The sequence below is a fragment of the Moschus berezovskii genome, chromosome 18 (assembly GCF_049115385.1).
Source record: "Moschus berezovskii isolate FMDL1 chromosome 18, NW_MosBer_1.0, whole genome shotgun sequence".
Taxonomy (NCBI): domain Eukaryota; kingdom Metazoa; phylum Chordata; class Mammalia; order Artiodactyla; family Moschidae; genus Moschus; species Moschus berezovskii.
In genome coordinates this window covers 13,596,798-13,619,990 of record NC_142477.1, presented here as the reverse complement: position 1 = coordinate 13,619,990, position 23,193 = coordinate 13,596,798, and the positions used below count along the sequence as shown (strand labels likewise).

The following is a 23,193-nucleotide window of genomic DNA, read 5'->3' as shown; positions in this document are numbered from 1 at the left end:
GTGCCCCACGTGCCCAGCACAGAAGGAGACCTGTTAAGCTTTTCCTGAAGGCCTCAGGAGTCCAGCAGCTGCCAGGCACCTGGCTGAGTGCCCCCGGCACAACCCCGGGGAAGAAAGCATCTCAGACGCCCGCCCAGCTACTGATATTTCCTCCGGACATCTTAAGGAAATCCGAGTGAGGCCCTGAGTTGTATCTCCAACCGCTCCATCACAGGCCCTACAGAGACTGGAGATTTGAGGCTGGGCTGGGCTTCCACGGAAACCCGCGGGATTGATTTAATTCTTTTATAAGCAAAATTTTTCTAGAAAATAAAGATAAATCAATGTCAGTTTGTTTTTCTGTTGTCTTTCTCCTAGATCTACGTGCTACTGCGGAGCCGTGACATTTGCAGCCAGCGATGGGTTCTTTGTCTTTACAGATGAACGCAGGGGCCCATGGGGCCACCTGGTTATTGTCACTGAAGTACAAGGGACGCGGTGGGGTGTTCATTAATTTCCTCACCCCAGGGAGGCTTGAAAGCCACGCTCTGAAGCCCAGTTGGAGAGAAAAGGGCCCAGAGAGACCGTCCCCCCACCCCCATCTAGCAAGGTCAGGCGTAGCCCTTTAGCGTTCCCTCCCAAAGTTTTGCAACCAAGTACTAACATACTTTTTTTTTTTTCCCCAACAAATTCCAGAAGTCTTGAAAGGTATTCTGCTTTTCAACTACGAATCTTTTTCGCCTGAGTACTCGCTCAATAAAGGCGAAAGAACCGGCCGAAGTGCAACAAGTAACATTTGCCCCATAACTGGACGAGATGACTGTCCATCTGGGACATTATCCTCTCTTAAGCCGGGCCACTCGGGGATCCCCTGACCTGCCTCCCTGGTTCTCCGGATTTATCCGTTTCTCTAATTCAACGCTGCAAAAATTGACCCCATCTAGCCTGGAGGCGCACCCCCCCGCCCCCCACCAACACTCTCCTCCAAGAACCCGCAGCAACTGCCCTCGGTCTTTTGCGAAGTTTCCAGCGCTGAGCACACGGAGAGGAACAGAATCACACAGTCGGAGTCCACAGGATCCCCGTGGCCCCTGCCCACCCCCACCCGCCATCTCCCGGCCGGGTTAGCCGGGGGGTGGGGGGCGCGCACGTACCTGGAACTGAGGTCGCTGGAGTGGACGCGCCACGTCCCGGGGCTCGGCCCGCGCCGCCTGCGGCCCTTTATACCCCTGCACCCCAACCCCAACCCCCAGCAGCCACGTCGGAGCGGCGGGACAGGGGACTGGGGGCCGGGGAGCGACCGAAAGTTGCGAGGCGGGGGAGAGGGGGCTCCCTGAAAGTCAACGATCGGGCGCGCTCGCCCTGGGCGGGCAGGAGTGGGGGTCTCCCCAGAGTCCAGGGGGCGCCCCGGGAGCAGAGGAGGGGGTTCAGTCCCGAGAAGGGGCGGTGTCGGGGGAGGGGCCCGGGAGGTCAGGCGCGGGGTGGGGCGCTCGGGTTTCACCCGGGCCGGGAGGGGCAGGAGGCGGGGCGGAAGTGGGCGGGGATAACTGGGCCGGGGCGGGGCTAACGGAGCTAGGCGGAGCAGTGGGCGGGGCTAACCGGGCCGGGGCGGGTTCAGGGGCGGGGCCGGGGGCGTGTCCGGGGCGGGGCGAAGCGGGCCCGCGCTCCCCACCCCGGCTCCCCGCGCAGCTCTACTCGCCGGGAAGGCAGCGCCGGCGGCGGATGCTGTCCTTGCGCTGGCTCCCGCGCTCTTTGCTCCCGCTGCGGTTGCGCTCCGCAGCCCCCTGCCATCCGCGGCCCCGGGCGCAGCAGCGGCCCCCCACCACCCTCCACCTCCTTTCGGCTGGGGGACGCCCCGGTGCTGTGGCTCATCCCAGGGGCTCCCCTCTCCCCGCTCCGCCCGGCGACTTCCCTGCGGAGCTGGCTGGAGCACCCAACTTTGCCTCCTCGTCCGTCGCCCGCGCTGGGCGCGAACCTGCTCACCTCGGGTCCGGCCGTACGCCCGGGGACGGTGCGCCTTGGGCTCGAGCCGGCGCACCCCCGCTCCAGCCCGGAGCGCAGCGAGTTGGGGGTAACTCTAGGGAAGTGGCGGGGGGCGGCGGTGGCTGCTGCCTGGACTTCCCTCGCGGGCGCTGAAGAAGACCCTCGCAGCCGCTCTTGACCCCCCGGGCGCCGGATGACTGGCACGGGGAACGCGCCTTGCACCTGGTGAGAGACCCCCCTACCCCACTCCGCACCCCGCCCCGTTCCCGCGTGGCCGTAGCTGCAGCCGCGAGCGAGCCGCGTTGGGGGCCAGGACTCGGGGGCTGCAGTTGTCGGCGCGTGGGTCGTGTGGATCTCTGGAGGGTCGCTCTGCAGGCTCGGGGGACACAGTCCGGGGGTTGCGCTTGCGGGATCCGGACTACCCAATGCGGGGGGGGGGCACCCACAGTTGAGCAGGTTCGCGGGCTGGAAGTTTGGGTCTGAGCGTGCAGAGGGAAAGAGGGGGAGAGACCTGGTGGGCCCCCGGGCGCGGGGAGAGAGGGCACCCCTGCTAACACCTCCTTAAGGTGCGCAGCGGAGCTCGCTGCACGCACCCGGCGCGTGTCTGGGCTCGCGCCGTAGGGAGCGGAGGGCAGGGCCCCGGTGACCGTCACTTCGCAGTGCCTTCCTGGGGCTAGGTTTTCTGGTCGAGTGACTGGGGCTCTGCGGCGCCCGCGAGAAACCAGGAGGCAGTGGGACCCTGGCTTAACTCCTCCGAGGGCTGTCGATAAACAGGGAGGGAGACCGAGGCTGGCGGCGTCACGGATCGTCGCGGCCGGGGAGGTATAGAGGCCCCGGGAGCCGCCGGCCCGATGGGCTGGCTGCAGCCAGGCCAGTCCCTTTCCGCGGGCATCGCTTCCGCCGCCCCACCACTTCGCATCCCCTCCTGGCTCAGGATTTCGGGCTTGGGAGGCGGATCCGGGCGCCGAAGGGAGGATGCGCGGGAGAGCCGCGGCCGGAGAGGGGTCTCCCGGGATCGCTTGCCGCCGCGGCTCCTGGTGCCAGGCCTAGCGCGGTCAGATCCCGGCTCCCCGGGCTTTGGCGGGAAGCGCGTTCACCTCCTCGCCCTCCCCTCGCTTTGTACCTGGATGCGGCTGGCTGTTGAGAGTTGGGGTTGAACTTTTTCTGCACTTGCGGCGTCCCGGGGACCCCCGGTAGGGGGCGCCGAGAGCGAGCGCTGGAAGGGCCTGAGGATGCTGGCTGGCTAGGAAGGCTTTCTCTGTGCCGGGTGAGTGGGTGGGGGTCCCGGTGAGCAAAACGCAGGACCAGGCGGATCTTGCCATCCTTTTCTTGAGGCGGAGGGTGGCGGGGTAGGTGATCTGTCGACCAGGGAGGGAGCTGTCAGCCTTGTTAGAAGGGACAGGAAAGGTAGTCAACAAACTCAGGTCCTTTAAATAGAAAGACTCCTTCCAGAGACAAACGCATCCCTGTAAATTCTTCCTGTTTGTGCGTCTGCCTTCCTCCCCCGTGACCTTTGTATTTACCCAGAAAGAAATGGGAATCAGGTAAAAAGAATGTGAGTTATGTTTAATATTGACATGAAGTTCTCCTCCAGGAGCAGATTAGTGAAAACTCCAGGAGTTACAAATGATTGTTGCATCATTTTTTTTAAAATTAAGGTTTATGTTGAATTTGAATCTTGTTTTTAAGAAAAGCAATTGTATGTCACAATCAGCTTATCCGGAAGAGCCCTGATGGCCAAGTTTGGAATCAACAGATACGTTATTAATTACAGAATTAGTCTTTCCTAAGGAGACCCAGCGGAGAAGACAGTGGCACCCCACTCTAGTACTCTTGCCTGGAAAATCCCAGGGACAGAGGAGCCCGGTGGCCTGCCGTCTGTGGGGTCGCACAGAGTCGGACACGACTGAAGCGACTTAGCAGCAGCAGTAGCAGCAGCAAGGAGACCCAGAAAGACAAAATCAGACTTTACCAGGGAAGATTTTAACACCTAATTAGGATTGCTAAATTAATTGCTGGTTAATGCCACTTCCATTGTTGAAGAGACGGCAGAGTTTATCCTGCACTATTTTGAGTGACCAGTTCACACTTTCAGTTCAAGCAGATAATAGCTTAACTCGTGTACCATTTAAATAACTTTTCCTCTGTGTCTGTGTTTACCCCAGAGGAAACAGGGATTTTGTACACCCAAAGATTTGTTTCCTTGTTTGTCTTAAATGAAAATAGCGGTCTGAAGTGCAACTGCTTGGGCCACTTGAAACAGATTTCTTTTTCCTTAAGTTTCTTTCTTGGGAAGTTTTGCCATGACACAACAGCTCATCCATGGTGCTACGCTGGTCATGCTAACTCTCTGCATACTCAGGGGACCCTTGGGGTGATGAGCTGGTGCCCACTTTTACATGCTTTTTTACATACTTTGCTTAACAGGGAGAAGATGGGTGTTGCTAATCATTTTATGTCTTTTACAAATTGCACTAACCTAATCGGTTGTTTTAATGGCAAGCAGCTGTGAGATTCCTGCTGCGAGCAAAGCCTTTGGTCTCCTGGGTGGTAAAGCTTGTTTTTGTCCAAAAGAAGTTTTGGGGATGTTCACAACTTGATAAAAATAAACCTGTGCTCTTCACTGCCAGTCGCCTTTTAAAATGATTCTTCCCCATTTCTGGATAGGATGAAACAGAGAAATGTGTAGTATAGAGGCTGTTAAAAGATGTTGTCCAGTGCATGATGAATATGTGCATATTCCCATAAACTTTTGCTTAAGTTTTAGAGTTTGTAGACCTTCTGAATCCCCAGCCACTGCTTTGCAGCAAGAAATCTTGTTCACGTTAGAGTCTTGGTGGTAAATGTTAAAACCCACAGACTCTTCTATGTGTTGTATGCTAATTGCTCAAAATAAGAGATGCCAGCTCCTTGGGACTCTGTCCTTTGTTCCTGATACTAAAGAGAACTGCTTAGCCGAGCCATTACATAGTTTTTATTAACTTGGTGATTATTTTTAATGATTCCAAATGTCTGTTTTTGTTGTTATAAAGTCACTGAATTGGAGGCATTCCTTCTGATACACATACTGGAAAGTGGGGGAGGGGAAATTCCCCTCCTTCATTAAATGTCCAGCAGAGGTCTAAAGGCACCCCATTATATAAACAAGTAATCAACAACTCCAGAGTTAGCTAAGAGTAGGACCTAATCCATAAGAAGAGATTTGGATCACAAATCCTACAGTTTGTGAGACAGAACAAGTTAATTAGTTTATACTATGTCAGAGTCAAGGAATCCATTTTTGGAGTACTCTGTGTACAAGTGTTTGAGCAAAGTTCCACATCCTGCAATAAATCCTCTATAATTCTTGATTCTAAAATTATACTACATTTGTGTTTTAAAATGCTTCTGAACTTGTTGCTATAGTTACACAGACAAGTTGCTTAGGGTATAATTATAACACCAAGGTGACACTTTTTTACATTTAGAGTGAAATAATTTTCAAAAGGTAAGCTACGGTGTCTAACAAATTTGAGTTACACCCAAGTGCAAAGCGTGTGTATGGAACCTTGTCCATTTCTGCCCGCGTGCTTCTTTGTACATTTATACAGAGAAAGTCAGCTCTCTTCTTGAGTCTTAAGATGAGAACAAGTAAGCACTTTGAAGTTGTTTATACTTGTCTTTGTGTACTGTTGTTAACATAGACATTTTCACATATGCCCCTGGCAGCCTTTTAAAATTGAGATGCAGAGGTTTTGTTGAAAATTGCTGGTTTTGATCACTATCTTTGCTGCCTTGTAGAAATGATCAGTCGTAGATAGGTGGCAATCTGCAGTTTCTAATTCCTGCACATATTGGAAGCATCTTAAAGATTAAATTCAACAAGTGAGGAGTGGCTAGCTCGTTGGGAAGCTGTTTGAAGAAGCAGCTTTTGGTGTGCTTGATAAAGATGTCACTGACTTCTGTGATGAATTTATCAGGTACTGGTTATCCAGATTACACAGAATCAATTTCTAATGGCAAGAAAAGAGAAAAATTAAAGCAAGCTGGAATATACATAGACAAACTTGTTTTGATTCAGAATTTATACCAAACAGACCAAAGCAAATGAAAACTTGATCCAAGAGAAGGTCCAGTATAACAAGTAAGTTATTGTTATGTATTGGTATTGACACAATTAATCTTTTTCATCTAAAGGTTCTAGATCTAGGGAAACTTGGGTCTGAATTTCACAGAGTATTCTGAAGCAACTTCAAAGACAAGCTATAGGTCTCTGGGGCATGACATTTAAAATAGGATTAACCCAATGGTGGGCTCAAAGAAACAGAAAATTTTCTCAAAGAAATTGCTGTTGTCTTTTTCTTTACCTTCTTTTATTGTCCAAGATTAATGACTGTTTGACAAGAACGAAGTTGAGCACTTCGCTTCTCTTTCCTAAGTTTTAAAATGTATTAGTGTGGTACTGTTGCATTTGGAAAAAATTAGATCAATCCATTCTTTACTCTTTTTTTCCCCTACATACACTTGAATTGGTTCCCTGGTTAATACTGAAGAACACTAAATTTTTAAAGGAGAATAAATTTTTAGAGGGTAATTTCTTTGCTTTCTGGAAGGCCATGAACTCACTAATCTTTATCTTCCTATCTGTCATTCTTTACTTGTCACCATCTCTGGGAAATCGGCTACCCTAGGGTTCATGTAGAATGATGAGGAGGTACATATTGGAACAATTTTATTTTATGTTGCATTTTTATGTCCATTTGCAAGTAGATCACATTACTGCAATAGGTAATTCAATTACAGATATGTATGATAAATAACCAGGAGATGGATGCTATCAGAAGGCAATTCTCCTGGAGAAAATAATACTGTATTTGCTGAAATGTGAAATTAAATAAGTTCTAGGCAAGTGACAGTCAGGATTGAGCTTGGCCAAATTGTTCACAGGAAAAAGAGCCTCTTTCAATCAGTTCAAATTCACCCAACATTTGGCAATGATATATGATATGCCTATGCAAAGAAAAAGCAGAGTCAAAGAAAAGAAAATAAAGCAATAAGAAAAATTCTGCTAAGCTGTGTCTGTGAATTGTCTGCAGAAACATAAGTGGTTAGTGCCTGGCCACTTCCTGGAACAGATGCGTTCCTCACCAACTGACCCCCAGTACAATGCCTTACAAAGAGCTTCCCTTTCTGTAAAGAAAACTGGAGATGTGACCTCTCTCGGGGAGCTGAACTCAGTCAGTCACCAAGGATGCAGCTGCCCGCTGCCAGGACTTGGCCGGGACCTGGTGCCAAGCAAGCGCCCCGGATGGAGGCCAGGGACATTTATGACTGGACAGGCTGCAGCCAAATGGGCTTTAGCATCACAACTGGCTGCTGTGATTTCCTTTTGCAATTACAGGGCCCAGATTTAGATCTGCCATAAAACTTTACCGATTGTAAAGCTGAGAACATTGTTTGTAACTGGTGCGGCATAAAGCAAAAATAATCCCTTGGGATGCTAACCTCCTTTTGTTCAACGGACGTTGCCATGAAGCCATCGTTCGTGCCAGTTGATGTGCAAGTTGGAACGGGAGGAGAAGTTGCTTCTCAGACACCCATCTGGTCAGTTCCTCGGTATGTGCTAGCTGTGAACTTGACTTTGGGAGACTTAGTTCTGGGAAAGCTGGGAGGAACAGTTACCGGGAGCCTGGGCTCCGATAGACTGTTTGCTTAACTGGGCAGGACACTTAGGATGCCAGTGGAGAGGTCCCCAGGGGACAGCCCGCCCGCTGGGCTGGAGTGATGTTGGCAGTGGTGGCCGGCTTCCAGGCCATCTGGTGAAGGGTGGTGAGGGCAGGCCCCAAGTTTGGGCCTGGAAGACAGGTCGAGGGGACAGTCTCAATGCAATGAGAAGCAAGCCAGCTGGACTGGCTGCCCGCCAGGTGTGGGTACCATGCTGGCAGGTGGCTGCTGCTAATGTGCGGGAAGCGCCTGGGGTCCTGGGCCCTGCAGCAGGCTGGAATCTGTTCCTGGTTGGGGGGATGAGCGCCTAAGTTCATCCAAGCATCCTGTGTGATCCTGGCCCCCCGACGTGACTCAGTCCCACCAATGTCTCCTCGTCCTGACCCCAGACCCTTTGACCTCTGTGTGTTCTCTTCCTTCTGCTCGGAAAGCTTCCCCCCACCCCCAACTTGCTGGGCAGCTCATGGCTTCCAGATCTGGCCTCTCAGAGGGCTTTCACTCAAGTGTCCCATCTTCAGAAAGACATCTCCACATCATACTAGCTAGGACACCATCCCCTCCCTCTCTCCTCTCTTCTTCAGCCTCCTCTTTTTCTCTTTGTAGCTTTTTGCTCCAACCCAACATACTGTATTCGGAGAAGGCAATGGCAAGCCACTCCAGTACTCTTGCCTAGAAAATCCCATGGATGGAGGAGCCTGGTAGGCTGCAGTCCATGGGGTCGCTAAGGGTCGGACACAACTGAGCGACTTCACTTTCACTTTTCACTTTCACACATTGGAGAAGGAAATGGCAACCCACTCCAGTGTTCTTGCCTGGAGAATCCCAGGGACGGGGAACCTGGTGGGCTGCCATCTATGGGGTCGCACAGAGTTGGACACGACTGAAGCGACTTAGCAGCAGCAGCAACCTACTGTATTGGCTTTAACCAACTTTGGAGCTTCAGAGCAAGACAATACTGCCCCCAGTGAATCTGTGTTTAGAAGAGCGCCTGGCACACGGGCTGCCCTGGGTTCAGGTATGTGGTGAGTGAATGAATGGGAACATGCCTTTATGTGGCATGAAAATAGTACAGTCTACGATACAGTGTCCTGGATAAAAGCTATGGGTTAAAACTTTGGAGGCCAACCGTGGAAGCTAAAAACTACTTAGGTGGAGAAAAGTGTTTCAGATACTCCCAAACTGATTTATTGACATCATCTTGAAGTACAGATGTCTTTGTGAGCCAAGGACCGTGAGCTTCATATTTCCTATACAGGGCTGTTTGCCCAGTTGTAAATGCTTGTTCAATGAATCCGTGACCTTGCTGGACTGGGAGATTAGCATAAAGCACTTTGTGTGTATTCTAATAGTTTATGTATATTAAAACATAAAAAGGTGAAATTCAGGGCTGTTTATTTACTGAGAGTAGCAGCCCTTCCCTCTGCCACCCACAGGCGCAAAAATTCCAGGCACTGTGTTGTATCCTCATGACATTTTCACACATTACAGAGATTTTTCGAAATTCCAGAAATAGTTTAGAACTGTGGAAGCCTTTCTTCTTGTATTGCTGAGATGAGGCCCTTGAGCCCTGTTGCTTAGTTGGATTTATAGATTTAATAAGCTGAAACAGATGAGTGGATAAACAGAGTGTGGTCCAGCCATACAATGGGCTACTATTCCGCAATCAAATGAATGAACTCTTGATAGGGCCGCACTGACTGTGAACTTTAAAACATTATGCTTTGTGAAAGAAGTCAGTCCCCAAAGACCGTGTGTCATATGATTCCTTTTATGTGAAATGTCTAGAACAGGTAAACCGGTGAAGACAGGAAGTGGATTTGAAGTTATCAGGGATTGGGGCTGGGGATTGGAAGAAACTGCTAATGGGCAGCTGGAGTTTCGCAGGGAGATGGAAATATTCTAAAACTGGATATTGGGGATAGGCACACGACATGTGCATTTTCTAAAAATCATCGAATGGTACACAAATGGTATGTAATCTATGCCTCAGTGAAGTTGTGTAGTTCCAACTTAGCACTGAAAAAATCCAAAAACCTCAAAATGCAAGAGGTACTAAGATAGTGACAATGATTTATAATGTTCTGAGTGGTTGCTGCTGCTGCTGCTAAGTCACTTCAGTCGTGTCCGACTCTGTGTGACCCCATAGACGGAAGCCCACTAGGCTCCCCCGTCCCTGGGATTCTCCCGGCAAGAACACTGGAGTGGGTTGCCATTTCCTTCTCTGAGTGGTTACAACCTACCAAAACATTTTATCCACTTAATAGAAAAAAGAGCTCTGGGGCATACTCTCTAAAGAGTTCTTTGAACCACCCATGGCCTAAACAAATCCTGGTGTGTTTCCTGGGAATTGTGTCTGTGTTTCCAGGATTTTCACAAAGCCCAGTGCTGACGCCACCGGATGCTGGGTAAGCAGCATCTCTTTGATCCCCGGGCACTTCCTGGGAAGTGTATCAGGGCTGCAATCTCTGTCCTGAAAACAAGCAAACCTGGCTTGTTTCCAGATAAGACCCAGAACCAAATCAAATCAATTAAACTCATCTGACCCCTGCGCTACTCCGTGTTTGCCTCACACCAGTTTCCACTTGTCTATTGAGGATATTTCTCTTTTGCCAGTTTTTAAAATTTTTTTGGTGTTATTTATTATTATTATTATTTTTGGCTGTATTGGATCTTCATTGTAGCACACAGGCTTCTCATTGAGGTGGCTTCTCTTGTTGGGGTGCACAGGCTCCAGGCACATGGGCTTCAGTTCAGTTCAGTTGCTCAGTCATGTCCGACTCTTTGCGAGCCCATGGTCCGCAGCATGCCAGGCCTCTGTGTCCATCACCAACTCCCGGAGTTTACTCAAACTCATGCCCATTGAGTCAGTGGTGCCATCCAACCATCTCATCCTCTGTCGTCCCCTTCTCCTCCCGCCTTCAATCTTTCCCAGCATCAGGGTCTTTTCCAGTGAGTCAGTTCTTCACATCAGGTAGCCAAAGTATTAGCCACAATCACAAGAAACTAATCAAACTGATCAGATGGACCACAGGCTTGTCTAACTCAGGGAAACCATGAGCCTTACCAGGTAGGGCCACCCAAGACGGATGGGTCATGGTAGAGAGTTCTGACAAAACGTGGTCCACTGGAGTGGCAAACTGCTTCAGTATTCTTGCCTTGCGAGTCCCATGAACAGTATGGAAAGGGCTTCAGTAGCTGTGACTCTTGGGCCCTAGAGCATGGGCTCAGTAGTTGGGGCTCACAAGCTTAGCTGCTTCATGACATGTGGAATCCTCCCGGACTGGAGATCCAACTTGAGTCCCCTGCATTGGCAGGTAGATTCCTTTCCACAGTGCCACCAGGGAAATCCTCTTCTGCTAGTTTTATTGGTACATGGACATCGCTCTGGGTGGGATTGGGGTGGGGTGGAGAATCTTGGAAAACACACCATCTCCTGGTCTCAGAGCTGCAGGGTCTGAAACTCCAGAGTGTGGCTCTGCTCCAAGGAACGCTGCTTTCCTGGGATGGGGCGAAGTGTGTGGTACCTGCTTCTGTATCCTTGTTCACCTAGCAGAGCATCTGCTTCTGCTGGTGAGGTTACTTCTGACAGCCAGAGCTGGGGTAGTAGGATGCAGGTTTTTGAATGCCCAGAGCCCAAACAGTTCAACTGGAGAGGGCCTTTTCCCGTTAGAAGAAGAGTCATTAGAATCGTTTCTGGCTCTTTCCCTTCTGCCTTGACACATTCTTCAGCTAAAGCACAAGCTGAGATTAGGTTATGGGCAGAGGCACATATGAATCGCCTGGAATTTCCTTGCTCTTCGACTGTTGTCCCTGGATGGGAGTGCCTTTAGCTCTTTCCTCTTGTTTATGGCAACTTCCATCTGTTTAGTGCCTGAGAATCCTCTCTGCCTCCTGCTTCGGGGCTTGCTTGGCTCTCTCTTGGGCACCTTACCCTCCCCACACCAGTTGGTTTCCACATGGTGACTTTCCGTGGGAGTGTTTACTTTGGCAAAGACGTTCCCGGCTCCAGATACACTGGGCATGAGATGGCCGGCTTTCAGAGCTCATATGCCTCTTTCCATTAGTGGTGAAGTATTGCTCTCCAGTCCTGGGATGGTTTGGGCAAGCATTTGTAAACAGCGTCTGATTTCTTCAGCCCTTGTAGTGGTCATATGCAAAAATCGAGATGGACAAGAGTTTTAAATTCTTGGGCAATAGTTTTATTGACTTCTTACCAGTGTAATTTCTGACTCGCTCATTCTGAGTTTACCTCCTCCCAAACTGACAGCCTAACCTACACACACATTAAGAGTAAAATTTGTAAAATGACCATCTTTTTCTGTTACCAACCCTAAATTATTACTCACCCTTGGTGGGTAGTAAGGAGTTCTTTATGAGATTGCATTAATATTTCCTTCTGGTTATTAGGTGGCAAAGGAGTGGGTGACATTTATATTTTGATGTCACTTTTGATGGCTTTAATTGCTCAAAAAAGTACTGTTTAGGTGGGTACTTTTGGTAGTTATTTTCTTTCATTTGCAATGAGCTAATGTTCTCCATATTTTAAGGGTAACTAGTTAAGCATTCAATTAAAGAGATTGACTGGTTACATGATGAGAGAAATTTCCATGTTTCTAGGACAGAGACTTAGTTTGGAACCACAAGGAATAAGAAAATGATGCCATTTTTCACTTGTTTTAAGACCTCCTTTTAGCATCATTGTTGATTTGTATTGGATCTGAGAGCTGGAGTAGATTGTAATTAAAGGAAGATGTAGTGTTACATACAGAATTCTGTGAAGACTTTGCCCTAAGTGGGAAAAATATATTAGACCATTAGTTTTGATGATTTTTTAATTTTTTCCTAGCCATTTCTTTTTCTGAAAAGCATCTAAATGCTAAGATCAAAATACTGATTTCGGACAGTCTAACGTGTACCAGATCCTACCTTTATTGGGTGGTTGGATCACAGGGAAGAGCCTGGAATGTTCTCTTCACAGCCTGGAACGTTACTATTGCAATCCCTTATATCTGCTGACACCTCCTCCTTTCCTTGTTCTGGAGTTTGAACTTGAAGGATCTTTGACAATGTGTCAGGGAAACAAATCTTTAATGTTTGAGCTAGAAGTTAAAGTCGGGCATTTTATTCATTAAGTTTAATATTTCTGGGCTGTAAGTAGAGAAGAAAGATAGTGTTTGACGGAGCTGGGGTCCAGCCTGCAGATGTTGAAACTTTGCCCGAGATAAGGTGACCAGATGTCCCATGTGGAAAGGAGCTTGCTGGACTGTGGTTTCTTGTTCTTTCTGATGAAAGAAAGAACTGCTACTCCTCCAGTATCCTCTGGTGATCTTTGTATCCATTTCCCCCCCGGCCCCCCTGCCCCCAATCAAAGGGATTCTCCTGTGGTGCCTCCTTATCGTGATCTTTCTCTGGTCAATTTCTCTGCTAATCCAGCTGCCTTTTTAGTAATGCATTTCTTCGTCACCTCAAAGGTCTGAGCCGAGCTTGAAACTTCTGATCGGCTCTTAGTTTCCAACAAGGCCCGGCTCACTCTCTGGCCCTCTCCTCTGTTTCAGCTCCCATCCCCATGGGAAAGGGGCTGGCCAGGCTTTGTCCAGACGGCGGCATCTTCAGTGCCTGGCTCTAAGCTCCAGGGGTTCCGAGCCACAGCTGGATGATGTAATATCAGAGGTGTCATCGATGGGCTTCCCTCTAGCTCAGTCTGTAAAGAATCTGCCTGCAATGCAGGAGACCTGGGTTCGATCCCTGGGTCAGGAAGGTCCCCTGGAGAAGGAAATGGCAACCCACTCCGGTATTGTTGCCTGAGAATCCCATGGACAGAGGAGCCTGGCGGGCTGCAGTCCATGGGGTCGCAAGAGTCGGACACAATTTAGTGACTAAACCATCACCACCACCACCATCGATGGGCACGCTCTTTTACTCAGCCTTGTTCCTGGGCTGGTTCATGTTGGCTCATGAGTTCAGTCCTTCTCTAGATCAGTTATCAGTATGACGGGAATATGGTGGTGATTTAGTTCCCTTCCTTCTTTAGTTTCATGTCTGATGGTGCTCTCGAGCTGGGAAAAGCAGGCATTGGCTCATTAGGCGAGAGAAGCCCTTGTGAGAAGGCAGCGGGGACCTCTCCACCCCTTCGCCTTTTGTCTTCATGGTGGAGGCCGGAAGCCTTGGAGCTGTGCCTCTCAAGGTCCTCCTCCTTTCCACACAGAGCTCTCACTTCCTAGGCCCCTGGTCACGAAGGTGGTGCCAGGAAAAGTGGGGATACCTGACCCTAGGTGTTTGAGGTGACAGTCTTCCCCACTCTGCCTGTCTCCCCCTACTTCCTTTACAATGCACATCTGAAACCAGTGTAAATGCCTTCTGCGAATGGAATTTGTGCGGTGGTTGGGGGTGGGTCTGGCGGGGTGGAGACGGCAGGGCCCAGGAGCCCTGCACGTCCAGGCAGTGGCTTATTGGCTGTCAAGGCTTTCCAAGCCGACTCCCAAGTCAGGCCTGGAGCCAAATTTACTTTCCGTCTGTCAGCTGTGATGGAATTCCTAGGTCCTATCGCCAGCTTGTGAAAAGAAATCATTCAGGAAACTGCAAGCTGGCAAATAAGAATTGCAAAGGTTCATTCACTGGAAAGCTGATGCCTGCAAGTGTTATTTAACTTTGAACAATTTCTCTAGGCCCACCTGCTGGGGTTCCATCTCCCTGAGGTTTGTGTTCGTGCAGAGGAAAGCCCTTGGGGAAGGGCTCATGGTGGGCAGCTTAGTAGACATGCCCCAGAGGTGGTACCGGCTGAAGGACTTTCTGGATGTCTCCACCTCATTCATCCCTGATCCAGGCGTTGTTCAGTAAGGTCCATTTCTTTCAAACTCCATGGAGTAAATAACAGTGCTTGGACTTCAGCTGCTAAACTCTAAAACCTAGTTAGGACTGTCAGGTTTCACAGTGGTCAGACCCCCTGTCAATTCTGAAACTTTAAAGACACTTTTAAAAAGAGTGTCTGACAGTGAATTAATTGTTTTTCGAAGGAGGCTCAAGAAAGTCAATGCTTTAAATTTCGACCATGGCTACAGGGGAGACTGACTTGCTAACCTGGGGAGGAGAAACACACCTTATGTCTTTGATTAGGAAGAAGAGTACTTCCCAGTGTCTACAGAGTATTTAAAAAAGACTTCTTATCGTCATATAATGAAAATAATAACAGAAGATCAAGCACTCCAGATACAATTTATTTGTATAGTTGATTTATTATATTCATTTTTCTCTTTCTGACTTACGTTACTCTGTATGACAGTTTCTGGGTCCACCCATATCTTTATAAATGACCTGGTTTCACTTGTTTTCTTGTGGTGAATATTCCATTGTGTATATATCCTGCATCTTCTTTATCCATCTGGTGATGGACATTTAGATTGCTTCCTTTTCCTGGCTGTTGTGAATAGTGCTGCAGTGAACGATGGGGTACATGTGTCTTTTTGAGTTATGATTTTTCTCAGGGTACATGCCCAGTCGTGGGACTGCTGAATCATATGGCAGCTCTATTTTTAGTTTTGTTAGGAACCTCCATATTGCTGTTCATAGTGGCTATACCAACCTACATTTCCATCAACAGTGTAGGAGGGGTCCCTTTTCTTCTCCAGCATTTATTGTTTGGAGACTTTTTGAGGATGGTCATGCTGACCAGTGCAAGGTGATACCTCATATGGGCCCTGAAAAGTGAAAGTGAAGTCACTCAGTCATGTCTGACTCTTGGCGACCCCATGGACTGCAGCCTACCAGGTTCCTCCACCCATAGGATTTTCCAGTCAGCAGTACTGGGGTAGGTTGCCGTTTCCTTCCCCAGGGGATCTTCCCGACCTAGATGCTTTACCGTCTGAGCCAGCAGGGGAGGAAACGCATGCACTACCATGTGTAAAATAGCTAGCTAGTGGGAGGCTTCTGTATAGCACAGGCAACTCAGCTTGGTGTTTGGCGATGACCTAGTAGGGTGAGATCAAGGGGTGGGAGAGAAGTCCAGGAGGGAGGGGATATATGTTTACCTACAGCTGATTCACTTTGTTTGTTGTATGGCAGAAACTAACACAACATTGTAAAGGAATTATTTTCCTATAGAAGAGAACTGTATTAGGTTTCTTTGTTTGGGTTTGTAGATGGGAGTAGTATGAGCTTTGGAGTGACCTTGGGAAAGAATAGGCCAGATAAATATGCTTCATTTGATCTCTGGGATCCTGAGTTGTTGGTAATCTTTCAGAAAAAATTGCAGTTTTTCTAATTGCGGTCAATGACTTTGATGTTTTATGTTAAGAGGGAGGAGAGTACCTTGAGTGGATTAGAGGGGAGACTCAGTCAGGTGCATGTCTCATGTCACGCCTTTCCAGAGTTTCACCCAGATCTTTGTCCTCTGCCAAAATGCTCAGCTTCGTTGGTGCCTTGGTTTGGGGTCCGCATGACGGAGGGACACAGAATGGAAAAGGTTGCCCAGTCTGCCCCTTGGAGTGGGTCCATTGAGGTTGTGCCCATAAAATGAGGCTATGAGCTCACCCCCGGTGGTCTGTCCCTTAGAGTCTCTTTAACTACTGGTGGTAGTGTGTGAACTTTAATCCAACTTTTGGATCTTCCACTAAGTGCCTTTCAGTGGGCTTTTAATTTTTTGTTTTTTAATGGAAAGTGTATGTTCCCAGAAGAACTGGCTTTGGGGCCCAGATGTTCTGCCTGGAAGTTGTTGGAGACGGGGCTAAAAATCGTGATTGGAGGCTTGGCAAAAATCATTGTTGGAGGCTTGGTCAAAATCACCATTAAGAGGCCCAGACAAAGGGCTCCGTTAGTGCCCCGCTGAGGCTGACGTTGCTGTGGGCGGCCCGCAGGGCCACATGCCCTCTGTGGTTCTTTAAGTGCACTTTTGAGCGAACAGTCTAATTAAGCCACGAAAACTAGTCAAAAGCAGGTTAGGGAAGAATGCTTGCTTGAAAGAGAATGGGAACCCTCGTGTTTATCTGTTACTCTTCAGGGGAGTGATGCCCTATTTCCTTTTCTTTTCTATATTGGAGGATAGTTGATTAATATTGTGTTAGTTTCAGGCATACAGTGAGGTACAGTTAAACATATACTTGTATCTTTTCTTTTCCAAATTCTTCTTTTCTCATTTAGGTCATTACAGAATACTGAGCAGGGTTCTCTGTGCCATAGGGCTTCCCTGGGGACTGGGATAGTAAAGAATCTGCCTGGCAATGTGGAAGACCTGGTTCCAGTCCCTGGGTTGGGAAGATCCCCTGGAGAAGGGAATGGCAATCCACTCCAGTATTCTTGCCTGGAGAATCCCATGGTCGGAGGAGCCTGGTGAGCTACAGTCCATGACTGAGCATGAGATTTTTAAAAAGCCCCCGCATGAAGCAGACCATCAGTGCCAGCCAGGTTCATTCCTGTATCTTTCCTCTGTGTAGGAAGAAAACGATTTGTAGCTGTATTTCTGTCAAAGAGTTAGTCATAGACTTTAAAGAATTGGTTGAAAGCAAAAGGAATTCATATAAAGACATAACTGGAGGTACATATGAAACATAAAATATGCATGTTTGAAATGCTTGACTTTTCTGAGCAATTGGTAGGTTGTTAGCTGTTTCCTTTTCCACTTCAACTTTCAATTGATTAATGGGATTTGTTTAATTAAATGTTCCACATTTACGTGGAGTGGAGACCCAGGGAGTGTTCTGAAAATAGAATCAATTGTTTTCTATTGATCTACAATATGCAATATGGCTTGCTTATCCTGAGAGAAAAGGTTTATATTTTATATTAATAATGTTTTTCAGATTATTTAACTGTTAGTTCTAAAGTGAAAAATCTATTTAAAACATCCTCTGGACCTCCTGAAAAATTCTGTCATGAAATACTCCTTTACTGTGTTCCAGAGGAAGAAGCTAGTTTTAAAAAGAGAAGCACACTTCTGTGGCTACCACAGGTTGAAATGTGCCGAGGGGTAGCTGGGCTATTTTTAGCGAGTTCCAACGTATCCTGTCGTGGCTGATGTCCAGTGATCCAAAATTAGTCATGGGATCTTGGCCACCACAATGTCTGGGACTCAGCCGATCAGCATGCTCAACATCTTTGAATTGTCAGCCTAAATCTACCACTAGAATTGATTGCTTTGGTCAAACCAATACATCATTCTTTGCAGAAAACAAAAGGATTACCTCTCCTTATGAGCAAAAAGATCAGAAGCCTTGGAATTACAGGCTAGGCAAGGTAGGTGCTGAATAAAATTGGGAACACATTCAGACTTTTGGAAGATGACAGTTTCTTGGTGATGAAGACAGTGAAATACCTAACAGGGACATTTTTATTTTATTCTATTGGTTGGGGCATGAAAAAGAACAGCTGAGATTTTTTTTTTCCTCTTCTGCTTTGTTTACATAAAAAGAAGGTCAAAGGAGAAGGTTGACGGAGATGCTCAAGGCAGAAAAACCTTGGTCTTTCGTCTGTAGAAAGAAAAGGGGATACAGTTACCTTCTGGAAAAGGTCTCTTCTTATGCATGGTGCCCCCAATCATTCTAGAGCCAGATGACCGATTCTCTGTGAAAGAATTATGTTTATGTTTCCTCATGCCTAGAGACACGCTTCCTTGTGAAATACACACCCAGCATACAATTATCCTTTGCTGTGTTCATTGATTACTTTTTTTCCCAAAGGCTTTTTTGTTTGCTTGTAAAGTAATCCATAGTTGACAGAGGATGGGCTAATTTTTAATAGCTTTATTCCGACAAATCCTTTCTGTTGTCTTAATTTAAATTGACACGGCAAGTGGGAGGTGGATTTGATTCGAAGGAAGGGAAATGCACCTGGTTGGAGCATAGTGTCTTATGTGTTGACTATCGACTGCCTTCTAATTGATATAACCGTTCCATAGGATTCCAGAATTTAGGGGACACAGTTGAAACTGCCCACTGCATCTCTTTGTGTGCAAGCAGGGCCTGTTCTGAACCCTCATGGACAACTCATGATCTGTTATGTTCTTAAAGAGGGAGGTACCTTGGGGCTTCTGTTGTAACTCGGTCCGTTGGTTTGCACTGTGGTCCAACTCCAGAGGAGCACTGGGTGAAGGGTGGCATTTGGTCATCCAGGAAGTGTTTTCCAGAAACTTCCTCTCTGTCCGACACTGGGTCCTGCTCTGGGAGTACAGTGAGTGTAGGACAGAGAGGGTTTCCGTTCTCTCGTTCCTGGTTTTCCAGTTGGGTATTCCTTGCCCTGGCAAGGCTGCCATTTCTCTCCGCTGTTCTTCAAGAAAGCTTGCAGGATGCTTCAAATGCCATTAAATCTTGAGGATTGCCTGGAACCTCTAGCCAGGACGGGGTGACTGTGGGTGGAAGACTTGGGTGTGGGAACATTTGGAACAGCATGCTCTGGTCCCCATGCCCTGGCAGAGCTTCCTTCCTTACTGGGGCTAGAGGGACCTGAGGGGGTTTGGAAGATGCTCTCCTAACACAAACACCTGGTTGGTACTCATTCCAGGGCCCTAGGGAGGACCCTCCACCTGGGGTGCAGAGCTGCACCCATCAGCGCACATGTAGCCCGGACACGTGCCTTCTGATGTTCTCTGGGAGCAGACAGGGCCTGACACCCAGAAATGCCTTCGGGATGACTAAGGGAAAGATGGAACTGTCCACGGTCTTAACTTGAGGACCTTAGAGAAGTCTGCAGGCATATCTGTGGGATGGCTCAGAGATCTTCCTCGTCAGGGCTGGAGGTCGAATGATTAGCTCTGTGTATGATTTGGATAAAGGGGTTTATGTCACAGGCTTCAAACGTGGGGAAGATTTCTTGGTGGTTTCCTTAGAGACAGAAATCACATAATCCACCTTGGTTGCAGGGCCGTCATTTCCAGTGTCTAGTGTGCTCTGCAGTCAGGATAAGAAAGGAACCTGACCTTACTTGAAATAGAAGAGCCTCGGGATGTGGAGAGGGCAATGGGCACTGGAGCAGAGTTAGATAACTAAGCTGCCTAAGACCCAATCCTGCCCAGCATTCCCGGGAGTGCTCGCACCCTCTGCCTGCCTCTCTCTCTGATTTCCTAGCCCCTTAGTGTAGCATCCGGGTTTATGCAAACTCCTTCAAAGAGGGATCCCAGCCTGTTGGTCAAGATCCCCAGCTAGACTGTGGTCGCTGGAGAGCATCATTTCTCTCTTCCCCAAGCCTTTTTCCCTGTATCCCAGGAGTTCTGTTTCTCTGAGTCGAGCCATCATCAGTGATTCTCAGACATCAGAATGCCAGGGACTATTTGAATCATTCAGGTTGTGTGCCAGTGTGCTCCATCCACCAGTTCTCATTGCAGAGGTGTTTGTGACCCAGGAGAATGAACTCTCTCACTTCTGTTTTCTTCCTTTTGTTTTCTACAGAAACCAGAAAGAGCAGCACCTTATGTGGGGATAAATGTGAGCCAATATCTCAGAAATAACAAAAAGACACTGTTATAAAGGAGCCCTTTTCTTCCCCCTCCCCCCAGGATGTTGTTTGAGACTTAAAGAGTGTATCAGTGATGTGTGTTGTTTCCTTTTGGATGGTTCATTTGGATAAAGGTGTTGATAGTATAATTATCCTTGGAGAAGGAAATGGCAACCCACTCCAGTGTTCTTGCCTGGAGAATCCCAGGGATGGGGAAGCCTGGTGGGCTTCCGTCTATGGGGTCACACAGAGTCGGACACGACTGAAGTGACTTAGCAGCAGCAGCAGCAGTATAATTATCCATCAAATTATATGCAGCTGTGAAAGCCTCCAAACGTTAAAATTAATAGTGGTTGTTGGTCTAAATGGGAATATCTGAGCTCTCCTTGGGTCACCTATGACGCTGTGTGAACATGACTTTTTATTTACACATGTGGTGGGGACTTCCCTGGTGGTTCAGTGGTTAAGAATTCGCCTGCCAGTTCAGGGGACACAGGTTCAATCCCTGGTCTGGGAAGATCCCACATGCCACAGAGCAGCTACTGAGCCTGTCCCCTAGAGCCTGTGCTCTGCAACAGGAGAAGCTGCCGCAATGAGAAGCGGCACACCACCACGAGACAAAGCAAGAGGGCGGCAACGAAGACCCAGTGCAGCCAAAGTGAATCAATTAAAAAATCACGTAGTCTGTCTTTCATGGTGTAGCCCAACACAGCAAAGAATCACCAAATTGCTTTTGATGTAATCTCCAGAAACAGTAAGAGAAGCACAAGCTGGAATCAAGATTGCCGGGAGAAATATCAATAACCTCAGATATGCAGATGACACCACCCTTATGGCAGAAAGTGAAGAGGAACTAAAGAGCCTCTTGGTGAAAGTGAAAGAGGAGAGAGAAAAAGTTGGCTTAAAGCTCAACATTCAGAAAACTAAGATCATGGCATCTGGTCCCATCACTTCATGGCAAATAGATGGAGAAACAGTGGAAACAGTGACAGACTTTATTTTCTTGGGCTCCAAAATCACTGCAGATGGTGACTGCAGCCATGAAATTAAAAGACACTTGCTCCTTGGAAGAAAAGCTATGACCAACCTAGACAGCATATTAAAAAGCAGAGACGTTACTTTGCTGACAAAGGTCCCTCTAGCCGAAGCTATGGTTTTTCCAGTGGTCATGTATGGATGTGAGAGTTGGTCTATAAAGAAGGCTGAGTGCTGAGAAATTGATGCTTTTGAACTGTGGTGTTGGAGAAGACTCTTGAGAGTCCCTTGGACTGCAAGGAGATCCAACCAGTCCATCTTAAAGGAGATCAGTCCTGAATATTCATTGGAAGGACTGATGTTGAAGCTGAAACTCCAGTACTTTGGCCAACTGATGTGAAGAGCTGACTCATTTGAAAAGACTCTGATGTTGGGAAAGATTGAGGGCAGGAGGAGAAGGGGGCGACAGAGGATGAGATGGTTGGAAGGCATTACTGACTCGATGGACATGAGTTTGGGTGAACTCCAGGAGTTGGTGACGGACAGGGAGACCTGGCGTGCTATGGTCCTTGGGGTCGCAAAGAGTCGGACACGACTGAGGCCTGAACTGAACTGAAGAGAGCTAGAGAATGCGGGGCTCCGGAACAGCCAGTGGGGCTTTTGAGCAAAAGCCCCAGCACGTCTCTCTGTCTGCCCCGCTAGCCTTTTGACTTTGCCTTCTCCTCAGAGGTCACACTGGCCACTGAGCCTTTTGGAAACTATGCGAAGTCTGTTTGAACATGACGCCTTTTGGGTTTTATGGTGGTTTAGTTTCAGATAACTACTCTGAATGCCACCCTTCCACATCATCCCAGGGAAAGTATAAAACACTGAGAGTCTGGGTAGTGAAGTAGCAGAAAGAGAAGTTAGCCACACATCACGTTGCCCCGATAGAACTTTAAAACAATTAAAAAATTTTTTTTGGACCTCACCAGAGATCGAACTTGAGCCCCTTGCATTGGAAGTGTGGCGTCTTCACCCCTGGATTGCAAAGGAAGACCCCCCCCAGAGAAATTTGATTTCACAATCCCCCTGCCCTGCTTGGTGAAGAACTTTGAACAGAATGAATGAATAACTGCAAGTCAGGTTCAGAGTTACTTGCAAAGGTACCCATGGAATTTTATAAGGATCTGAATACCAAGAGGAGGCTGGGGTTTGAACACAAGTTATCAGTTTAATGTGAAAAAACAGTTCTGACTCCAGGTCAGTAGATACCTTAATCACGTTGGCAGAGGCCTATATGTCAAAGTCTGAAACATTCCTGGCATAAAGAGCTTGCGTGTTTTTATTTCGTTCTAATTGAAGTTCATTAGTGGTAGCTTTGGTTCGGTAGCTTCACTGTGAAATGAAGACGTCGGCCCTGAAGCCCTTGGGGGGAAACTGTGTTGCTGATTGGGGAGCAGGCTGAGGAAGTGGGCCCTCTCAGCTGCCTCCTGGGGCCGGCCAAGTGGCTTCCTGACCTCTCAGCGAGGTGCTGACAAGCCTGGCCACCGGAGGGTACATGTGGGGATGTTTACTGCAGTAATACGGGTGGAGGCAATGTGAGGGGAGGTTGGCATCCTGACTCAGGCAGCTTTGCACCCAAGGCCTGGCCGCTGTCCCTGGATGGATCCTCAGACCGTGATGTAGCTGACAGCTGGTTGTGCTTTCAGAACTGGAAGGCAGACTGATGGTGAGAGCCAGAGCCGTCTGCATAGAGCCCTCCAACAAGCCTCAGAGCTCCAAATAAGCTGCCCTTCTGCCTCTCCCTGGATTTCCTGGAAGCACCAAGACCTGCAGATATAGTTGCCGTATCTTACAAATTACCTAATGGTAACAACAGCAAGAATAAACCCATGGGATTCCATCAAAGGCTTCTGCACAGCAAAGGAAACCGTCAGTGAAATGAAACAAACACCTGTGGCATGGGAGGAAATATATTTGCAAATCATATATCTGATGAGGGGATAGTATCCAAAATATATAAAGAACACATGCAACTCAATAGCAAAAAGCCAAGTAATCCAACTTAAGAAATGGATCTGAATAGATGTCTTTCTAAGGAAGACACAGATGGCCCATGTGAAAAGATGCTCAAGATCACTAACCATCAGGGAA

At 48.0% G+C, this 23,193-nt stretch overlaps 1 protein-coding gene across 1 annotated transcript in view; it reads left to right on the top strand.

Annotated features, from left to right (window-relative positions):
• Window positions 1-1,684: 1,684 nt before the first annotated feature.
• SEMA5A (semaphorin 5A) overlaps window positions 1,685-23,193 on the top strand; it is a 569,574-nt gene continuing 548,065 nt past the window's right edge. Inside the window, exon 1 of the mRNA XM_055422270.2 lies at window positions 1,685-2,187. The gene's annotated coding sequence lies outside the window, so the exon portion shown is untranslated. The remainder of the gene's footprint in view (window positions 2,188-23,193) is intronic.